Below are 18,247 nucleotides of genomic sequence, written 5' to 3'. Positions count from 1 at the left end.
ACTGTCCTTGCTTGGACCTCATCACTGTTAGGAATCCTTTGACATTGCAGCTTTTGAATCAGAATATGTAATCTCTCACTTGAATTATTGCAGCAGCCTCGTGACCACCTCCATTACTAGCTCCTCCCTCTTCCCTTTTCTGATGGATGAACCTTTCTAAAGCATAGCTTTAGTCACTTCCTCTATCCTTCCTTCCAGATCTACCAATGGTTCTCTTAACACATAACAGCTACTCTTATGCCATTAAGTTTTCACAATCAAGATGAGGTATAACCTTATTTCCATTTTGAAAATTAGGAAAAATAATTTACTGAAGGTCACTGGCTTGCTCTGTGATGCAGCCAAGATTTAAATTCAGGTTGGTGTCCAAAGACCATAGTCTTTTCAGTCACACCACATTCCAATGTAGCCCAGAAAACATAGCTTTGTGATCAAGGTCTTCCATGATCTGGCTTCATTTTATTTTCCCATCCTCTTTCACACTACTCCTCTTTATATCCACTCTATTCCAACCTAACCAGGCTACTTGCTATTTCCCAAAACCATCCTGTATTCTACCGCCATTGTTTATGCTTTCTGCTGGATGGTGTGTCCTTTCCTTGTTAAGGCCCAACTCAGTGGCTACTTCTTCCACAAAGCCTTACCTTCTGTCACCCATTTCACCTGCAGATACTTCTGAACATGAGTAAAGAGTTCTCTCCCTTTTCTGAATTCCCACAACACACACTGTAGCCTGTATCATAGTTATTTGAGTGGGAATTATCACCCCAACTACTACCTTAAACTCTTGATAATAGGTATCCAAACTTTTTACCTTCCATCTTAGCAAGTGGATATGTCCATGGTAGGGACTGAGTTAATGCTTGAAGAATGAATTATTAGTGGAAATTAAGATTACTAGGTAAAACGAGGAGTTTCTGTATGATGAAAAAGAGGATTTTGAACAGAAGGCCCTCACAAAAGTTCTGCTTTAGAATACCTAATTAAAACTTTTAAAAAATGGTTCAGAAAAAAAAAAGATGTATCATATAAGTAAAAAAAACAAAAAAAAAGCAAAATACAGGTTAGAGCAGAAATGTTCTCAATGAAGACCTCAGTTCTGTTACACATTAGCTCTGTGACTTTGGGCAAGTCACTTTCTTCTGTGAGCTATCTTTTCACTTTTTAATGGTGTACTTTGAAGCACAAATGTTTTTAATTTTGTTGAAGTTCAATTTATGTATTTTTTCTTTAGTTTCTTATGTTTTGGTGTCATAGCTAAAATTTCTAATCCAAGGTCATAAAGGTCTGCATCTCTGTTTTCTTCTAAGAGTTTTATAGTTTTAGCTCTTACACTGGGGCCTGTGAACCATCCTCAGTTAATTTTTATACAGTGAGAGATAGGAGTCCACTTTTGTTCTTTTGCATGTAGACATCCAGATGTCCCAGAACAATTTGTTGAAAATACTATTCTTTCTCCATTGATCTATGGGTGTATTTATATATCCTATGCCAGATCACACTGTCTTGATTACTGTTATTTTGTAGCGAATTTTCAAATCAAAAGTGTCCACTCTTTTCGGGAGTACTGCCATCTTAACCATATTGTTTTCCATACCATTTACATGGGATGCTAGGACAAGTCATTTAAACTCCCTGATCTTCATCTGCCTGATTCTTCAAATGGGAATAATAATAGCCATTATACAGATCTGACAGGGTTGTTGTGAAGGTACCATGAGAAAATTCTCTTTAAAGGGATTATTTATCATAGCATTATAGGACTCAGTAGTGCAGCCAAATGAGATGATAACTCTGAGAAGCACTAAAACAACCATTTATGTACATCTTAAAACCAGTTTAATTTTGCAGTCATATTTTCTATTTCTAAAGTCCCAATTATGTGGTTGGTGTCATAGTAGGCTCCATAGCACAGAGTTTAAAAATGCAGGCCCTAGAGCCAGACTACCTGCTTTCAATTTCCAACTCTACCACCTTATTTAACCTTAAACAATTTACTTGCTTCTCTGTCACTGTTTCTTCTCATCAATAAAATGGGGATAATAATAGTATCTGTTTTATAGAGTTCTTGTAAAGACTGAATGAGTTAATTCATATAAAATGCTTAGAAACATGCCTGACACATAACATTAAATAAATGTCAACCATCATTACAGCATAGAAGTACTTTAAGGCCCTACTCCCCATGGTATTTATAATAAAATACTTACGGCCTTGCTGCCAGACCTTTGATTTGCATGATTTGAGAAAGTCAAGCATTCTCTTGGAGCTAGAGTAGGTACTTTCTAGGAACTAGACTGGAATATAAATAAGCTCACACAATAAGCTGGAGTCTACCATTTCTCTGGATGGATATATGAGTAAATAATTGCTTTTAAAATGTATTCAACATTGTACAAAGTAAATCCCTTCTTAGTTAAACAGAAAACACATAGATTGCTGGGGATAATGGTTTCATAGGAAATCAGTGCAATGACATTGCATCACTTTTTTTTTTCCTCAGGAGTCTACTTCTCTCTGCTCTTAGTCTTGTTTATTAGAAACAGCTAGGGAAGAGTTAGGGCTGTATATGCACATACATGCTGTATCTGTCTCCATCCCGTCAGATGCATTCTGATCCCTGATGGCATCTGGTTCTAGGGAAATTGCATTTGGTTGATAAGTGGTAAAGAAATCTGCCTACTGCCAGTCTTTCTGAAGCTTGAGCTGAGGGGAATCATTACTGAAATTGCTGCAGTCAGGAGAAGACTGAGCCTCAGGGAAGCATCCAACCCCATAATGACAGCCTGGAAAGGAAATAGAACAATTTATGTTAGAACCAGAGGATCAAGGGGCTTGCAGTGGCCTTTAACAGGCCATCCTTATCCTAGTTCATTTCTAAGCTTCTAGGAAGCTAAGTGAAACTATTTAGGGCAGATTGATGTGTAGCCCCTACCCCTGCACTCTCTACTTTTTAGTCTATTTCTTAACTCAGGAGATATGGACTTTAGTACACTTGAGCACGTAAATAGAGTTTACAGGATAAAGCCCTAGATAGGAAATCTTCTGTCCTCAAATCCCTCATTCCTCAGCATGGAAAACCAAAGAAACAAAAGAGCAGGGGAGAAAAAGCCAAATAGCAACAGATCCCTTGTGCTGGTCCAGTGTTGCTTAGCAGAGCAACTTGGGTATTGGATGTGGGGATAGCCATGTGGAAACAGTAGAGTAAGTCAAAGGCAAGGAAAACTAGCAGAAGCCTTATAGTACAACCTTAGAGGAGAGCTTTGGTACTCTTAGGAATATTTGAGACATTCTGGTGAAATGAATTCCTCTGTTTGCTGCTGACAATAATTAGAAACAATGTATAGAGCCACAGGCTAGTACGTACTGGTGAGAGCTTAATGTGAACCCTGAAAAAAGAATTGGGTTCTTTTAAAACTTAGGATAGTGCTCTCACACTCCTTGTTCCCTTCTCCCAAATTCTGTTCTTCAGTTGGTCTCTATTTCATCCCTCTCCACCAAAAATTTCTTCCATGCTTATGCAGTAGGCTTCCATTATCCCTGCTCATTGTTAAAATTCATGATCTTTATAGTACAGATCCAAGTAGATACAAGGTGGAAAGCAATCTGATTGAACTAAGTCACATAGGGATGCTTGAGAGTTCCTCAATGATCTCAGGACTTTGCATTTTAAAAGATGAGATTCATCCAAATAAATTTATGATCTTGGAAAAATTCAAAACTATGTGATGAATTTTTTTGGAGGGAAGGTTTGAAGAGAGAGGGAGCTCTTTGGTACCCCTCAGTTCACACAGTACTTTCCTTGTACAACTTTGGTAACATTCTGATTGTAGGTCATCGCGACAGGGAATATGGACATAACCTCAAAAAACCCACCCATTTAAAGGCATACAGCCTTGAAACTTTAGGTTTTAAATGAAAGTGAGAATCAGAGCTTTGGAAGTTGAGTCTCTGTAAAACTTCCCAGTTGGTGTCTCCCTTGAGGAAGACTCCTCTCTCTAAGTTCACAGCTACAGAGAGCTCTGACCAAGACTAATGATTGTCCTGCCTCAGAATTTCCTTGCTGAGAGGGCAATAGGTAAGACAGACAGGAATAAGAAGATAAGCATCAAGAGGAAGTTTTAAATTTGAGATGCTCTATGTTAATGGGAAAAGAAAGAGAGTCACTTGGTATATGTCAGCCTCAGCCAACTGGGTAGAGGGCATTTTTCTTGCTCTCTCCATTTGACAGTTGGTGAAATTCAGCACTGAGTTGACAAACGCACTTGTGAGATGAGCATGTAGCGTTCACCAAGGACACACACGGCAGACCACAAGTGACAGATTCTACAATAAGGTTCCCCCTTGCTGGCCTCTAACTGACTTGTAGATGCATGGCTCTACTCAAGCTTTGGAAATGCACTCTAAGTGTTTTTCCCCTGGGGTTTCCAACCCATCACCAGCATCAACCTCCTGCCCCCATACAAAGACACACCATGCAGTTTGCAGGAGTTGTAACTATGTCTAGTGTTAAGTATCACCATTACTCTGAATGACAGAACAGCCAAACAACACCCAGGAGAAAGATAAAGGTAATGAGCTCAAAGATTGCAAAACTTCCAAAGCAGGCTGAAAGGGTATTTAATGTTGATGAAGTTAGCTGTTTAAAAACCTTTAACAGATGCAGTGGTGTCTTTGTTTATTAATAATTGTTATGTTTCTTTCTTCATGGGCACCTACCCTGCTCTGCAAGCTGCCCAGAATACCTACCCAAGTAGTTCTCAATCATGATTGTGAATCAGCATTACCAAAGGAATGTTTTCAAAAAAATCCAGATGACCTAGCCCCAACCCAGAACTACTGAATAAGAATCACTGGAAATGGGGCACAAATATTCACATTAAAATTTTCCAAGTGATTTTTGAGGCCTATTAAAGGTTACAGACTTCCTTAGCCTCAACTGGACTAATTTCACCTTTACAACAACTCTGTGAGGCATGTATTATTACCCCATTTTACAGATGAAGAAACTGAAGCTCATAAACATTCAATGATTGTCCAAGGTCACATAGCTATAAATGTGCTAAGATTCAAAGCAGGCCATGGCTCAAAAGGACATGCTCTTTCCACCCCACTAATAAGCTATGCATATATTTTTTTCATTACTCTGATATAGGCCACCTTTTTAGTTGTACTATTAGTTTTTTTATTGAAATGTAGTTAATATACAATATCATACTGGTTTCTGGTGTACAACATAGTGGCTTGACAATTATATACATAGCTAAACATTCACCAAGATAAGTGTAGTTAACACCTTCACCATACAAAGATATTATAATATTATTGATTAAATTTCCTATGCTGTACTTTCATCTCCATGAGTTATTTAGTTTTATATTGGTACCTCATTATACCCATCATCTATTTTGCCCATCCTCCCACCTCCTTCCCCTAAGGCAACCATCAGTCTGTTCTCTGAGTTTATGAGTGATATAAACCTCTTCTAAACCAGGTGTCTTGACTTTACTTACAGTATTGGATGCTCTAGTAGTTTCCACCCTTCTCTTGGTTTAATTACATCATATCCATGTTTGTCCATTCTTTCAAATCTAACCATCATTTTCCAATACAGAAATGATAGAAACTGAGCAATACTATGTTTTCTCCTGATGGTTATTAAAATTATACTATAACATTATTGATCTCAGTCTGCAGTCATATACCCTCCTTCTCTGGTACTACAGGTAGGTCACTATTCCAGAGTTCCTAAAATCCTTAAGTCACTCTGTGTGTTGACTTTCCTGGTACTTTATTGCAGGGACATTCCACTCATTTATGTTTGTGTATGGACCAGTGTCCCTTCATTCATCTTTTGTCAATGTATATTATAAATACTTGCACATATATGGATTATATGTACATGTGTGTTTAGTTTCTTCAATGTTACAAATTATAAGGTGCTTTTTTCTGGAAAGAATTTTACAGATATTATTTGTTCCAATGGTTTTCAAAACTCCTCTAACCACAGAACTCCTTCTCCAAGTAAATTCATGTTCAGAATCCCAACATATAAAGCAAACATCAGAAGAATCTGGTAGAGCAAGAAGGGAGAGGTCCATCTCTTTGGAACTTGAAGCAGCTGCAATAGCACAATTTGAAATACACAGTTCTAGTCAACTCCCCCAATATACTGATGAGGAAATTAAGGTCCCGGGAAGTAAATCAACTTACCCAAGGTCACAGGGCATTCAATAAATCAAGATCTAAAATCCAAATTTCTTAAACTGATGTCCAGTGCTCTTTCTATAGCACTTGAGATGGTAAAATTGGAAATCAGCACCATGTCCAGAAAGTTCTGGGGAAAACCCAGCTACAGGAAAGAATAATAATATTAACAGTTAATATATATTGAGCACTTACTAAATGCCAAGCATTTTTACTGCTTTACTTCTGGTTCACTCTGTTTCAGAGTGATTTCACCTGAATTAATGTACTGTACCTGCTTCATTAACATGTCTCTGAGTGTCTTTTGAATCCATCAACTATCTGTTCCTCTGGATTCCCGAAACTAGTGCCTTAATTTAGGCCCACATTATTTTTCTTTTTTAAAAAAAAACAGCTTGAGAGATGGAGGCAAGATGGTGGCGTGAGTAGAGCAGCAGCAATCTCATCCCAAAACCACATATATTTATGAAAATATAACAAAGACAACTCCTCCTAGAATAGAGACCAGAGGACACAGGACAACATCCAGACCACATCCACACCTGCGAGAACCCAGCGCCTCACCAAAGGGGGTAAGATACAAGCTCCTGCCCTGCGGGACTGGAGCGCCCCTCCCCCCAACTCCTAGCGCGAGAAGAGCAGGCAGAGTGGGAGGGAGACAGAGCCCAGGACTGCTGAACACCCAACCCCAGCCATCCGGACCAGAGCGCAGACACAGTGCGTGTGTGGGGCCCTGGATACTAGGGAAACAGGGCAGCAGGACCGGTGAGTGGGTCCCTGAGGCCAGCACCCAGGGACAAAGAAAAGAGAGCGGCTTTTTTAAAAAAATTATTTATTTAATTCTTTTTTTTTTTTCTGCGAGTGCTTTTTGGAAGTCTTAAAGGGACAGGGACCCCAAAACCAGATGGAAACATCCCGGAACACTTAGTACAGCAGCAGAGAATCTGGGGATCTATGGGCACTCTAACACCCTGGGCAGCAGGGAGCACGGAGGCCCCTCATGGAGATAAATAGCCTCCCGGCCGTTCCCCCAGCAACGCACCTCAACCATTTCAGAGCAGAAGCCCGAGGCAGGCCACGCCCACAGCAACAGCGGAGATAACCTCCACAGCAACTGGGCAAAATCAGCCCTGTCTGCGTGCAGCTGCCCAGCACAAGCCACTAGAGGTCGCTGTACTCCCAGGAGAGGAGGGCCACAAACCAACAAGAAAGGAAGTCCTTCCAGCCGTCACTCGTCCCAGTTCTGCAGACTATTCCTATCACCATGAAAAGGCAAAGCTACAGGCAGACAAAGATCACAGAGACAACACCAGAGAAGGAGACAGACCTAACCAGTCTTCCTGACAAAGAATTCAAAATAAGAATCATAAACATGCTGATGGAGATGCAGAGAAATACGCAAGAGAAATGGGATGAAGTCCGGAGGGAGATCATAGATGCCAGAAAGGAGATCACAGAAATGAAACAAACTCTGGAAGGGTTTATAAGCACAATGGATAGGATGCAAGAGGCCATTGATGGAACTGAAACCAGAGAACAGGAACGCATAGAAGCTGACATAGAGAGAGATAAAAGGACCTCAAGGAATGAAACAATATTAAGAGAACTGTGAGACCAATCCAAAAGGAACTATATCCATATAATAGGAGTACCAGAAGAAGAGAGAGAAAAAGGGATAGAAAGTGTCTTTGAAGAAATAATTGCTGAAAACTTCCCCAAACTGGGGTAGGAAACAATCGAACAGACCACGGAAATACACAGTCCCCCAAAAGAAAGGATCCAAGGAGGAGAACACCAAGACACATAATAATTAAAATGGCAAAGATAAAGGACAAGGAAAGAGTTTTAAAGGCAGCTAGAGTGAAAAAGGTCACCTATAAAGGAAAACCCATCAGGCTATCATCAGACTTCTCAAGAGAAACCTTACAGGCCAGAAGAGAATGGCATGATATATTTAATGCAATGAAACAGAAGGGCCTTGAACCAAGGATACTGTATCCAGCATGATTATCATTTAAATATGATGGAGGGATTAATCAATTCCTAGACAAGCAAAAGTTCAGGGAATGTGCCTCCCACAAACCACCTCTACAGAGTATTTTAGAGCGACTGTTCTAGATGGGAGCACTGCTAAAACTAAACAGATGTCACCAGAGAAAATAAAATCACAGCAAAGAAAGCAGACCAACCAAATACTAACTAAAGGCAAATAAAATAAAATCAACTACCCACTAAAAGCAGTTAAAGGAAACACGAAAGAGCACAGAATAAAACAACCAACATATAAAGAATGGAGGAGGAGGAATAAAAAGGGAGAGAAGAAAAGAATCTCCAGACAGTGTATATAACAGCTCAATAAGTGAGCTAAGTTAGGCAGTAAGATACTAAAGAGGCTAACCTTGAACATATCGTAACCACGAATCTAAAGCCTGCAATGGCAATAAGTACATATCTTTCAATAGTCACCCAAAATGTAAATGGACTGAATGCACCAAACAAAAGACACAGAGTAATAGAATGGATAAAAAAGCAAGACCCATCTATATGCTGCTTACAAGAAACGCACCTAAAACCCAAAGACGTGCACAGACTAAAATTCAAGAGACGGAAGAACATATTTCAGGCAAAGAACAGAGAGAAGAAAGCAGGGGTTGCAGTATTATATCAGACAAAAGAGACTTCAAAACAAAGAAAGTAACAAGAGATAAAGAAGGACATTACATAATGATAAAGGGCTCAGTCCAACAAGAGGATATAACCATTCTAAATACATATGCACCCAACACAGGAGCACCAGCATATGTGAAACAAATACTAAAAGAACTAAAGGGGGAAATAGACTGCAATGCATTCATTATAGGAGACTTCAACAGCCACTCACCCCAAAGGATAGATCCACCAGGAAGAAAATAAGTAAGGACACGGAGGCACTGAACAACACACTAGAACAGATGGACCTAACAGACATCTATAGAACTCTACATCCAAAAGCAACAGGATATACATTCTTCTCAAGTGCACATGGAACATTCTTCAGAATAGACCACATAATAGCTCACAAAAAGAGCATCAGTAAATTCCAAAATATTGAAATTCTACCAACCAATTTTTTAGAGCACAGAGGTATAAAACTAGAAATAAATTCTACAAAGAAAACAAAAAGGCTCACAAACACATGGAGCCTTAACATGCTCCTAAATAATCAATGGATCAATGAACAAATTAAAATAGAGATCAAAGAATATATGGAAACAAATGACAACAACAACACAAAGCCCCAACTTCTGTGGGACACAGCGAAAGCAGTCTTAAGAGGAAAGTATATAGTGATCCAGGCACACTTGAAGAAGGAAGAACAATCCCAGATGAATAGTCTAACATCACAATTATCGAAACTGGTAAAAAAAGAACAAATGAGGTCTAAAGTCAGCAGAAAGATGGACATAATAAAGATCAGAGAAGAAATAAACAAAATTGAGAAGAATAAAACAATAGCAAAAATCAATAAAACTAACAGCTGGTTCTTTAAGAAAATGAACAAAATAGATAAGCCTATAGCCAAACTTATTAAGAGAAAAAGAGAATCAACACAAATCAAAAGAATCAGATATGAGAATGGAAAAATCATGACAAACTCCACAGAAATACAAAGAATTATTAAAGACTACTATGAAAACCTATATGACCACAAGCTGGTAAACCAAGAAGAAATGGACAACTTCCTAGAAAAATACAACCTTCCAAGACTTACCAAGGAAGAAACACAAAAGTTAAACAAACCAATTATGAGAAAAGAAATTGAAACAGTAATAAAAAAACTACCCAAGAACAAAACCCCCGGGCCGGATGGATTTACCTCCGAATTTTATCAGACACACAGAGGAGACATAATACCCATTCTTCCTAAAGTTTTCCAAAAAATAGAAGAGGAGGGAATACTCCCACACTCATTCTATGAAGCCAATATTACCCTAATACCAAAATCAGGCAAAGATCCCACCAAAAAAAAAAATTACAGACCAATATCCCTGATGAATGCAAATTGAAAAATACTCAATAAAATATTAGCAAACCGAAGTCAAAAACATATCAAAAGGATCATACATCATGACAAAGTGGGATTCATTCCAGGGATGGAAGGATGGTACGACATTTGAAAATCCACCAACATCATCCACCACATCAGCAAAAAGAAAGACAAAAACCACATGATCATCTCCATAGATGCTGAATAAGCATTTGACAAAATTCAACATCCATTCATGATAAAAACTCTCAGCAAAATTGGAATAGAGGGCAAGTACCTCAACATAATAAAGGCCATATATGATAAACCCACAGCCAACATTATACAGAACAGCGAGAAGCTGAAAGCTTTTCCTCTGAGATTGGAACAAGACAGGGATGCCCACTCTCCACACTGTTATTTAACATAGTACTGGAAGTCCAAGCCATGGCAATCAGACAAAACAAAGAAATACGAAGAATCCAGATTGGTAAAGAAGAAGTTAAACTGTCACTATTTGCAGATGACATGATATCGTACATAAAAAACCCTAAAGAGTCCACTCCAAAACTTCTAGAACTGATATCGGAATACAGCAAAGTTGCAGGATACAAAATTAACACACAGAAATTTGTGGCTTTCCTATATACTAACAATGAAACAATAGAAGAGAAATCAGTAAAACAACTCCATTCACAATTGCATCAAAAAGAATGAAATACCTAGGAATAAACTTAACCAAAGTAGTGAAAGACCTATACCCTGAAAACTACAAGTCACTCTTAAAAGAAATTAAAGGGGACACTAACAAATGGAAACTCATCCCATTCTCATGGCTACAAAGAACTAATATCGTCAACATGGCCATCCTGCTCAAAGCAATATACAGATTTCATGCAATCCCTATCAAATTACCAGCAACATTCTTCAATGTACTGGAACAAATAATCCAAAAATTCATATGGAAACACAAAAGACCCCGAATAGCCAAAGCAATCCTGAGAAAGAAAAATAGAGTAGGGAGGTTCTCACTCCCAAACTTCAAGCTCTCCTACAAAGCCATAGTAATCAAGACAATTTGGTACTGGCACAAGAACAGAGCCACAGAACAGTGGAACAAATTAGAGACTCCAGACATTAACCCAAACATATATGGTCGATTAATATTTGATAAAGGAGCCATGGACATACAATGGCGAAATGACAGTCTCTTAAACAGATGGTGCTGGCAAAACTGGACAGCTACATGTAGGAGAATTAAACTGGACCATTGTCTAACCCCATACACAAAAGTAAATTCAAAGTGGATCAAAGACCTTAATGTAAGTCATGAAACCATAACACTCTTAGAAGAAAACGTAGGCAAAAACTACTTAGACATAAACATGAGTGACCTCTTCTTGAACATATATCCCCAGGCAAGGAAAACAACACCAAAAGTGAACAAGTGGGACTATATTAAGCTGAAAAGCTTCTGTACAGCAAAAGACACTATCAATAGAACAAAAAGGTACCCTACAGTATGGGAGATTATATTTGTAAATGACAGATCCAATAAAGGCTTGACGTCCAAAATATATAAAGAGCTCACCCACCTGAACAAACAAAAAATAAATAATCCATTTAAAAAATGGGCAGAGGAACTGAAAAGACATTTCTCTAAAAAAGAAATACAGATGGCAAACAGGCACATGAAAAGATGCTCCACATTGCTAATTATCAGACAAATGCAAATTAAAACCACGAGGTATCATCTCACACCAGTAAGGACGGCTACTATCTAAAGGACAAACAACAATAAATGTTGGCGAAGTTGTGGAGAAAGGGTAACACTCCTACACTGCTGATGGGAATGTAAATTAGTTCAACCATTGTGGAAAGCAGTACGGAGGTTCCTCAAAATGCTCAAAATAGACTTACCATTTGACCCAGGAATTCCACTCCTAGGAATTTAATCTAAGAACGCAGCACTCAAGTTTGAAAAAGACAGATACACCCCTATGTTTATTGCAGCACTATTTGCAATAGCCAAGAACTGGAAGCAACCTAATTGTCCATCAGTAGATGAATGGATAAAGAAGATGAGCTTCATACACACAATGGAATATTACTCAGCCATAAGAAGAAAATAAATCCTACCATTTACACAACATGGATGGATTTGGTGGATATTCTACTCATTGAAATAAGCTAGTGAGAGAAAGGAAAGTGGCAATGATTTCACTCTCCTGTGGAGGATTACAAAAAAGAAAAAAAGGGAAGGAACATACAGTAGCAGCCTCACCAAACCCAAGAATGGACTAAAAGTTACCAAAGGGTAAAGGTCTCGGTTTGATGCCTGGGACTTCAGGGATAAGGGTCAGGGGAAAGTAAAGGTGGCTTTATTATTAGCATGCATGTTTCATGTGGCACAGGTATCACTGTAGAATACTGAGAAGGCGAGGAGGGATTTCACAATATATGGTCATGCTAATGGAAAGTTACTGCAATGGGGTAAGTAGCAGGAAGATGAACATGGAGGGAGTCTAAAAAACAATGTTCTGCCTGTAATTGTAGATTAATGATAACAAAATAAAAAAACAATGGAAATATTAAGGAGCAGTACAGCAACAGATTCACACAACCCAAGAATAGACTAACATTTAGCAAAAAGGAAAGGAACTGGGGTGGATGGGTATGAATGCAGTGATAAGGGGGTGAAGGAAAAGAAAGGGTGCATGGTGGTTAGCATGTATAATGTGGGAGGAGGGACCCTGGAAAGCTGAAAAAAACAGAGAAGACAAGTAGTGATTGTACAGAATCCTACTACACTGATGAACAGGGACTGCAATCGGGTATCAGGCAGTATTTGGTGATGGGGGAGTTTAGGAAACATAAAATTGCTCATGTAATTGTCAATTAATGAAAAATGAATTATAAAGAAATAAACAAACAAATAACAGTAAATATATAAATAAAAAGAATGCAGCAGCACACTTTAAAAAAGACATGCACTCCTATGTTTATCACAGTACTTTTTAGGATACAAAAGAAATTGAAGCAACGTAAGTGTCCATCTGTAGATGAGTGCATAAAGAAGATGTGCTTCATATACACAATGGAATATTAGTCAGCCGTAAGAAGAAAATTAATCCTACCATTTACTCAACATGGACGGATTTGTTGGAAATAATGCTCACTGAAATAAGGTAGTCAGAGAAAGAAAAGTGCCAAATGATGTCACTCACATGGGGATTATTAGGAAAAAGAAAAAAAGTGAAGGAACAAGATAGTAGCAGCTTCTATGAACCCAAGAATGGACCAACATTACAAAGAGAAAGTGACTGAGGGGGATGTGTTGGAAGGGAGGAAAGAGATGGAAAATGGGGCATTACGAGCAAAAACAGCTAATGTGGATTGGGGGCGGGCATGGGGAAGGCAGTAGAGCACAGCGAAGATCACTATTGCTTCTACAGCATATTACTGGGCTGATGGACATTGACTCTTATGGGGCATGTGGAAGGTACTGGATAATGGGGGTACTCTAGTAACCGTAATGTTGCTAGTGCAACTGCTTAGTACTGACATCAAAATAAAAAGAAACGCACAGGACCTTGTATCTTATTTCAATTTTCCCTGATGCTATCCCGGTGGTCAGCGTCCACCTCACTGAAATTACACTCCCAGCTAGTGCCCTAGGCTCTGGACTGGGACGCTGCTCATTTGAGCAGACACTTTGCATCTCTAGGAAAGAGGCACCACTGTGACATCATGGATTAGCCAGGCAACAGTGCTGCTCTTGCAAACTCCATCCCCACAGGGTGTGCAATGCCCAGTCATGGGGAGCTGCATCATCTTAGCAAACATTCCTGGATCTGGTCTATATATATACATATAAAATGATTTCAATCATCAGTGGAAAATAAGAGCACAGAAAAACTGAAGGAGCAAAACAGCAGCAGGAGCACAGGACCGAAGAATGGACTAACAGTTACCAAAGGGTAAATGACCCGGTTGGATGACTGGAAATTCAGGGATAAGGGTCAGGGGAAAGAAATGGGGCTTTATTATTAGCATGTAAAATGTTTGGTGTGGCACATGTACAGCCGTACAACACTGAGAAGACAAGGGGTGACTTCACAGTATCTGGTCATGCTGATGGAAAGTTACTGCAATGGAGTATGTAGCAGGAAGATGGAGATGGGGGGAGTCTAAAAACTTAACGTTCTGCATGTAATTGTAGATTAATGATAATGAAATTTTAAAAAACAATGAAAAAATTAAAGAGCAATAGGGCAGCAGATCTACACAGTCCAAGATTGGACTAACAGTTACCCAAACAAAAAGGACTGGGGTGGATGGGTTTGAATGCAGTGATAAGGGGATGAAGGGCGAGAAAGAACACATTGTGGTTGGCATGTATAATGTGGGAGGGGAGTGCCAGGGGGGCTGTAAAACACAGAGAATACAGTTATTGATTCTACAGAATCCGACTACACTGATGGACAGTGACTGCAATGGGGAATCAGGGGGTACCTGGTGATGTGGGGAGTTTAGGAAACAAAAGAGTTGCTCCTGTAATTATTGATTAATGAAAAATTAACAATAAAGAAACAAACAATAATAAATATATAACTAAATAAATAATGCAGCAGCACCGTTTTAAAAAGACATGCACCCCTATGTTTATCACAGCACTGTGCAGGACACTAAATATATGGAAGCAACCTAGGTGTCCATCTGTAGATAAATGGATAAAGAAGATGTCGTTCATACACACAATGGAATATTACACAGCCTTTAGAAGAAAATAAATCCTATCATTTGCTGGAACATGGATCGAGTTTGAGGATATTATGCTCATTGAAATAAGCTGGGAGAGAAAGAAAAGTGCCAAATGATTTCACTCACCTGTGGAGTATTAGAAAAATGAAAATAAGTGAGGGAACAAGACAGTAGCATAACTGAACCCAAGAATGGGCTAACGGTTTTCCAAGGGTAAGTGACTGAGGGAGATGGGTAAGAAGGGAGGAAAGATATGGACAATGGGGCATTCCGAGCAGCACAGATAGTGTGGTTTTGGTGTGGGCACGGGGAAGGCAGTAGAGCACAGCGAAGATCAGTATCACTTCTAGAGCATATTACTGGGCTGATAGACATTGACTCTTATGGGGCATGTACTGTGGACTGGATAATGGGGGTAGTCTAGTAACGGTAATGTGGCTCATATTACTGTTTAGTACTGACATGAAAATAAAAGAAACACACAGGACCTTGGATCTGATTTCCATATTCCCTGATGCTGTCAAGGTGGTGCATCCACCTCACTGAAATCACACTCCCAGCTAGGGCTTGAGGCTCTGGACTGGGAAGCTGCTCATATGAGCACACGCTTTGTGTCTCTAGGAAAGAGACACGACTGTGACGTGGATTCTACAGGCAACAGTGCTGCTCTTGCAAACTCCGCCTCCAGGGGGCGGGCAATACCCAGTCATGGGGAGCTGCATCATCTTGGCCAACATTCCTGGTTTTATGTATATATGTATTTATATACATATATAAAATGATTTCACTCATCAGAGGAGAAAAAGAACAAAGAAAAGCTGAAGGAGCAAAAGAGCAGCAGATGCACAGGACCCAAGAATGGATTAACGGTTTAATGTTTGGTGTGGCACAGGTACAGATGTACAACACTGAGAAGATGAGGAATGATTCCACAGTATCTGGTCATGGTGATGGAAAGTTACTGCAATGCGGTATGTGGAGGGAAGTTGGAGAAAGGTGGAGTCTAAAATATTTTATGATCTGCATGTAATTGTAGATTAATGATAACGAAATATAAAAACAATGTGAAAATTAAGGAGCAATAGAGCAGCAGATCTACACAACCTACGAATTTACTAACAGTTACCCGAACAAAAAGGAGTGTGGTGTATGGGTGTGAATGCAGTGATAAGGGTGTGAAGGGAAAGAAAGGGTGCACTGTCGTTAGCATGTGGGAGTTGGGACCAGGAGGGCTGTAAAACACAGAGAAGACAGGTAGTGAGTATCTTACTACACCGATTGACAGTGACTGCAATGAGGCTTCTGGGGGTACTTGGTGATTGGGGGCGTTTAGGAAACATAAACTTGCTCATGTAATTGTTGATTAATGAAAAATGAGTAATAAAGAAAAAAACAGTAAGTAATAGTAATATATAAGTAAAAATAATGCAGCATCACATTTAAAAAAGACATTTGTACCCCTATGTTTATCACAGCACTATAAAGGATACAAAAGAAATGGAACCAACCTAAGTGTCCATCTGTAGACGAGTGGAAAAGAAGATGTGGTTCATACATACAATGGAATATTACTCAGCCATAAGAATAAATCAAATCCTACCATTTGCAACAACATGAACGGAGCTGCAGGGTATTCTGCACAGTGAAATAAGCCAGGTGGAGAAAGACAAGTATCAAATGACTTCACACATCTTTAGAGTATAAGAACAAAGAAAAAAGGGAAGGGGCAAAACGGCACGAGACTCACAGAACCCAATAATGGACTATATTTACCCAAGTGAAAGGAACTTCAGGGGTTGGCTGGAAATGGAAGGATAAGTGGGGGAGAGAGTAAAATGGGTTTATGATTAGCAAGTATAATGTGTGGGGTGGCATGGGGAGCAATGTACAACACAGAGAAGTCGAGTTGTAATTTTACAGCATTTTAATATGCTGATGGACAGTGACAACAATGGACTATGGGGGTAATTTGGTGATGGGGAGTGTCTAGTAAACATAATGTTACTCATGTTATTGTAGTTTAAAGAAAGATAGATGATAGTTAGAAAGACATAGATAGATTGAAAGATAGATGCATAGCTAAATTAATAAATATAAATGACTGACTGAATGAATGAATAAATGAACGAATGAATAAATAAATAAATAAATGGGCAAATAAAGGAGCAAATAAATAAATGAGCAAATAATTAAATAATTAAATACAATGCAGCCACCCAGTTTAGCAAAGACGTATGCACACCTATGTTTATCACAGCACTATTCACAATAATCAAGCTAAGTGTCCCTCAGTAGATGAATGGATAAAGAAGATGTGGTACATATACACAATGGAATATTATTCATCCATAAGAAGAAAAAAAATTCTACTATTTACAACAACATGAATGGAGCTAGGGGGTATTATACTCGGTGAAATAACCCAGGCAGAGAAAGACAAGTAGCAAATGATTTCACTCATCTGTGGAGTATAAGAAGAAAGAGAAAACTGAAGGAGCAAAACACCAGTAGCCTTGCCGAACCCAAGAATGGACTAATGGTTACCAAATGGACTGTGACTGTGGAGGATGGGAGGGAAGGGAGAAATAAGGGGGAAATCGGGGCATTTAGAGTAGCACACATAATATGGGTGGGGGTGCAGCATGGGGAGTGCAGTATAACACAGAGAAGACTAGTAGTGATTCTACAGCATCTTACTAAGCTGATGGACAGTGACTGCAATGGTGTAAGTGGAGGTAACACAGTGATGAAGGAGTGTAGTAAACATAGTGTTCCCCATGTAATTGGAGATTAATGATAGCAAGTTTAAAAATAGATTAAAAATGAAATAAAAGAATGCAGTAACCCAGTTTGAAAAAGACACATGCACCCCTACGTTTATCACAGCACTATTCACAATAGTCAAGCTAAGTGTCCATTAGTATATGAATGAATACAGAAAATGTGGTGCATATACACAATGGAATATTCTTCAGCCATAAGAAGAAAACAAATCCTACTATTTACAACAACATGGATGGAGCTGGAGGATATTGTGTTCATTGAAACAAGCTAGGTGGAGAAAGACAAGTGCTAAATGATTTACCTCATTTGTGGAGTACAACAATGAAGCGAATTTGAAGGAACAAAATAGCAGCAGACTCAGAGACTCCAAGAAGACACTAGTGATGACCAGAGGAGAAGGGTTTGGGCGAATGGGTGGGGATGGAGGGAGAAGGTGATGTAGGGGTATCGTCCTTGGTATACATGTGTTGGAGGATCATGGGGAAT

This window comes from Manis pentadactyla, chromosome Y (assembly GCF_030020395.1).
Source record: "Manis pentadactyla isolate mManPen7 chromosome Y, mManPen7.hap1, whole genome shotgun sequence".
Classification (NCBI taxonomy): Eukaryota; Metazoa; Chordata; class Mammalia; order Pholidota; family Manidae; genus Manis; species Manis pentadactyla.
The sequence above is the reverse complement of the archived record's forward strand: the minus strand, read 5'-3'. Positions refer to the sequence as shown.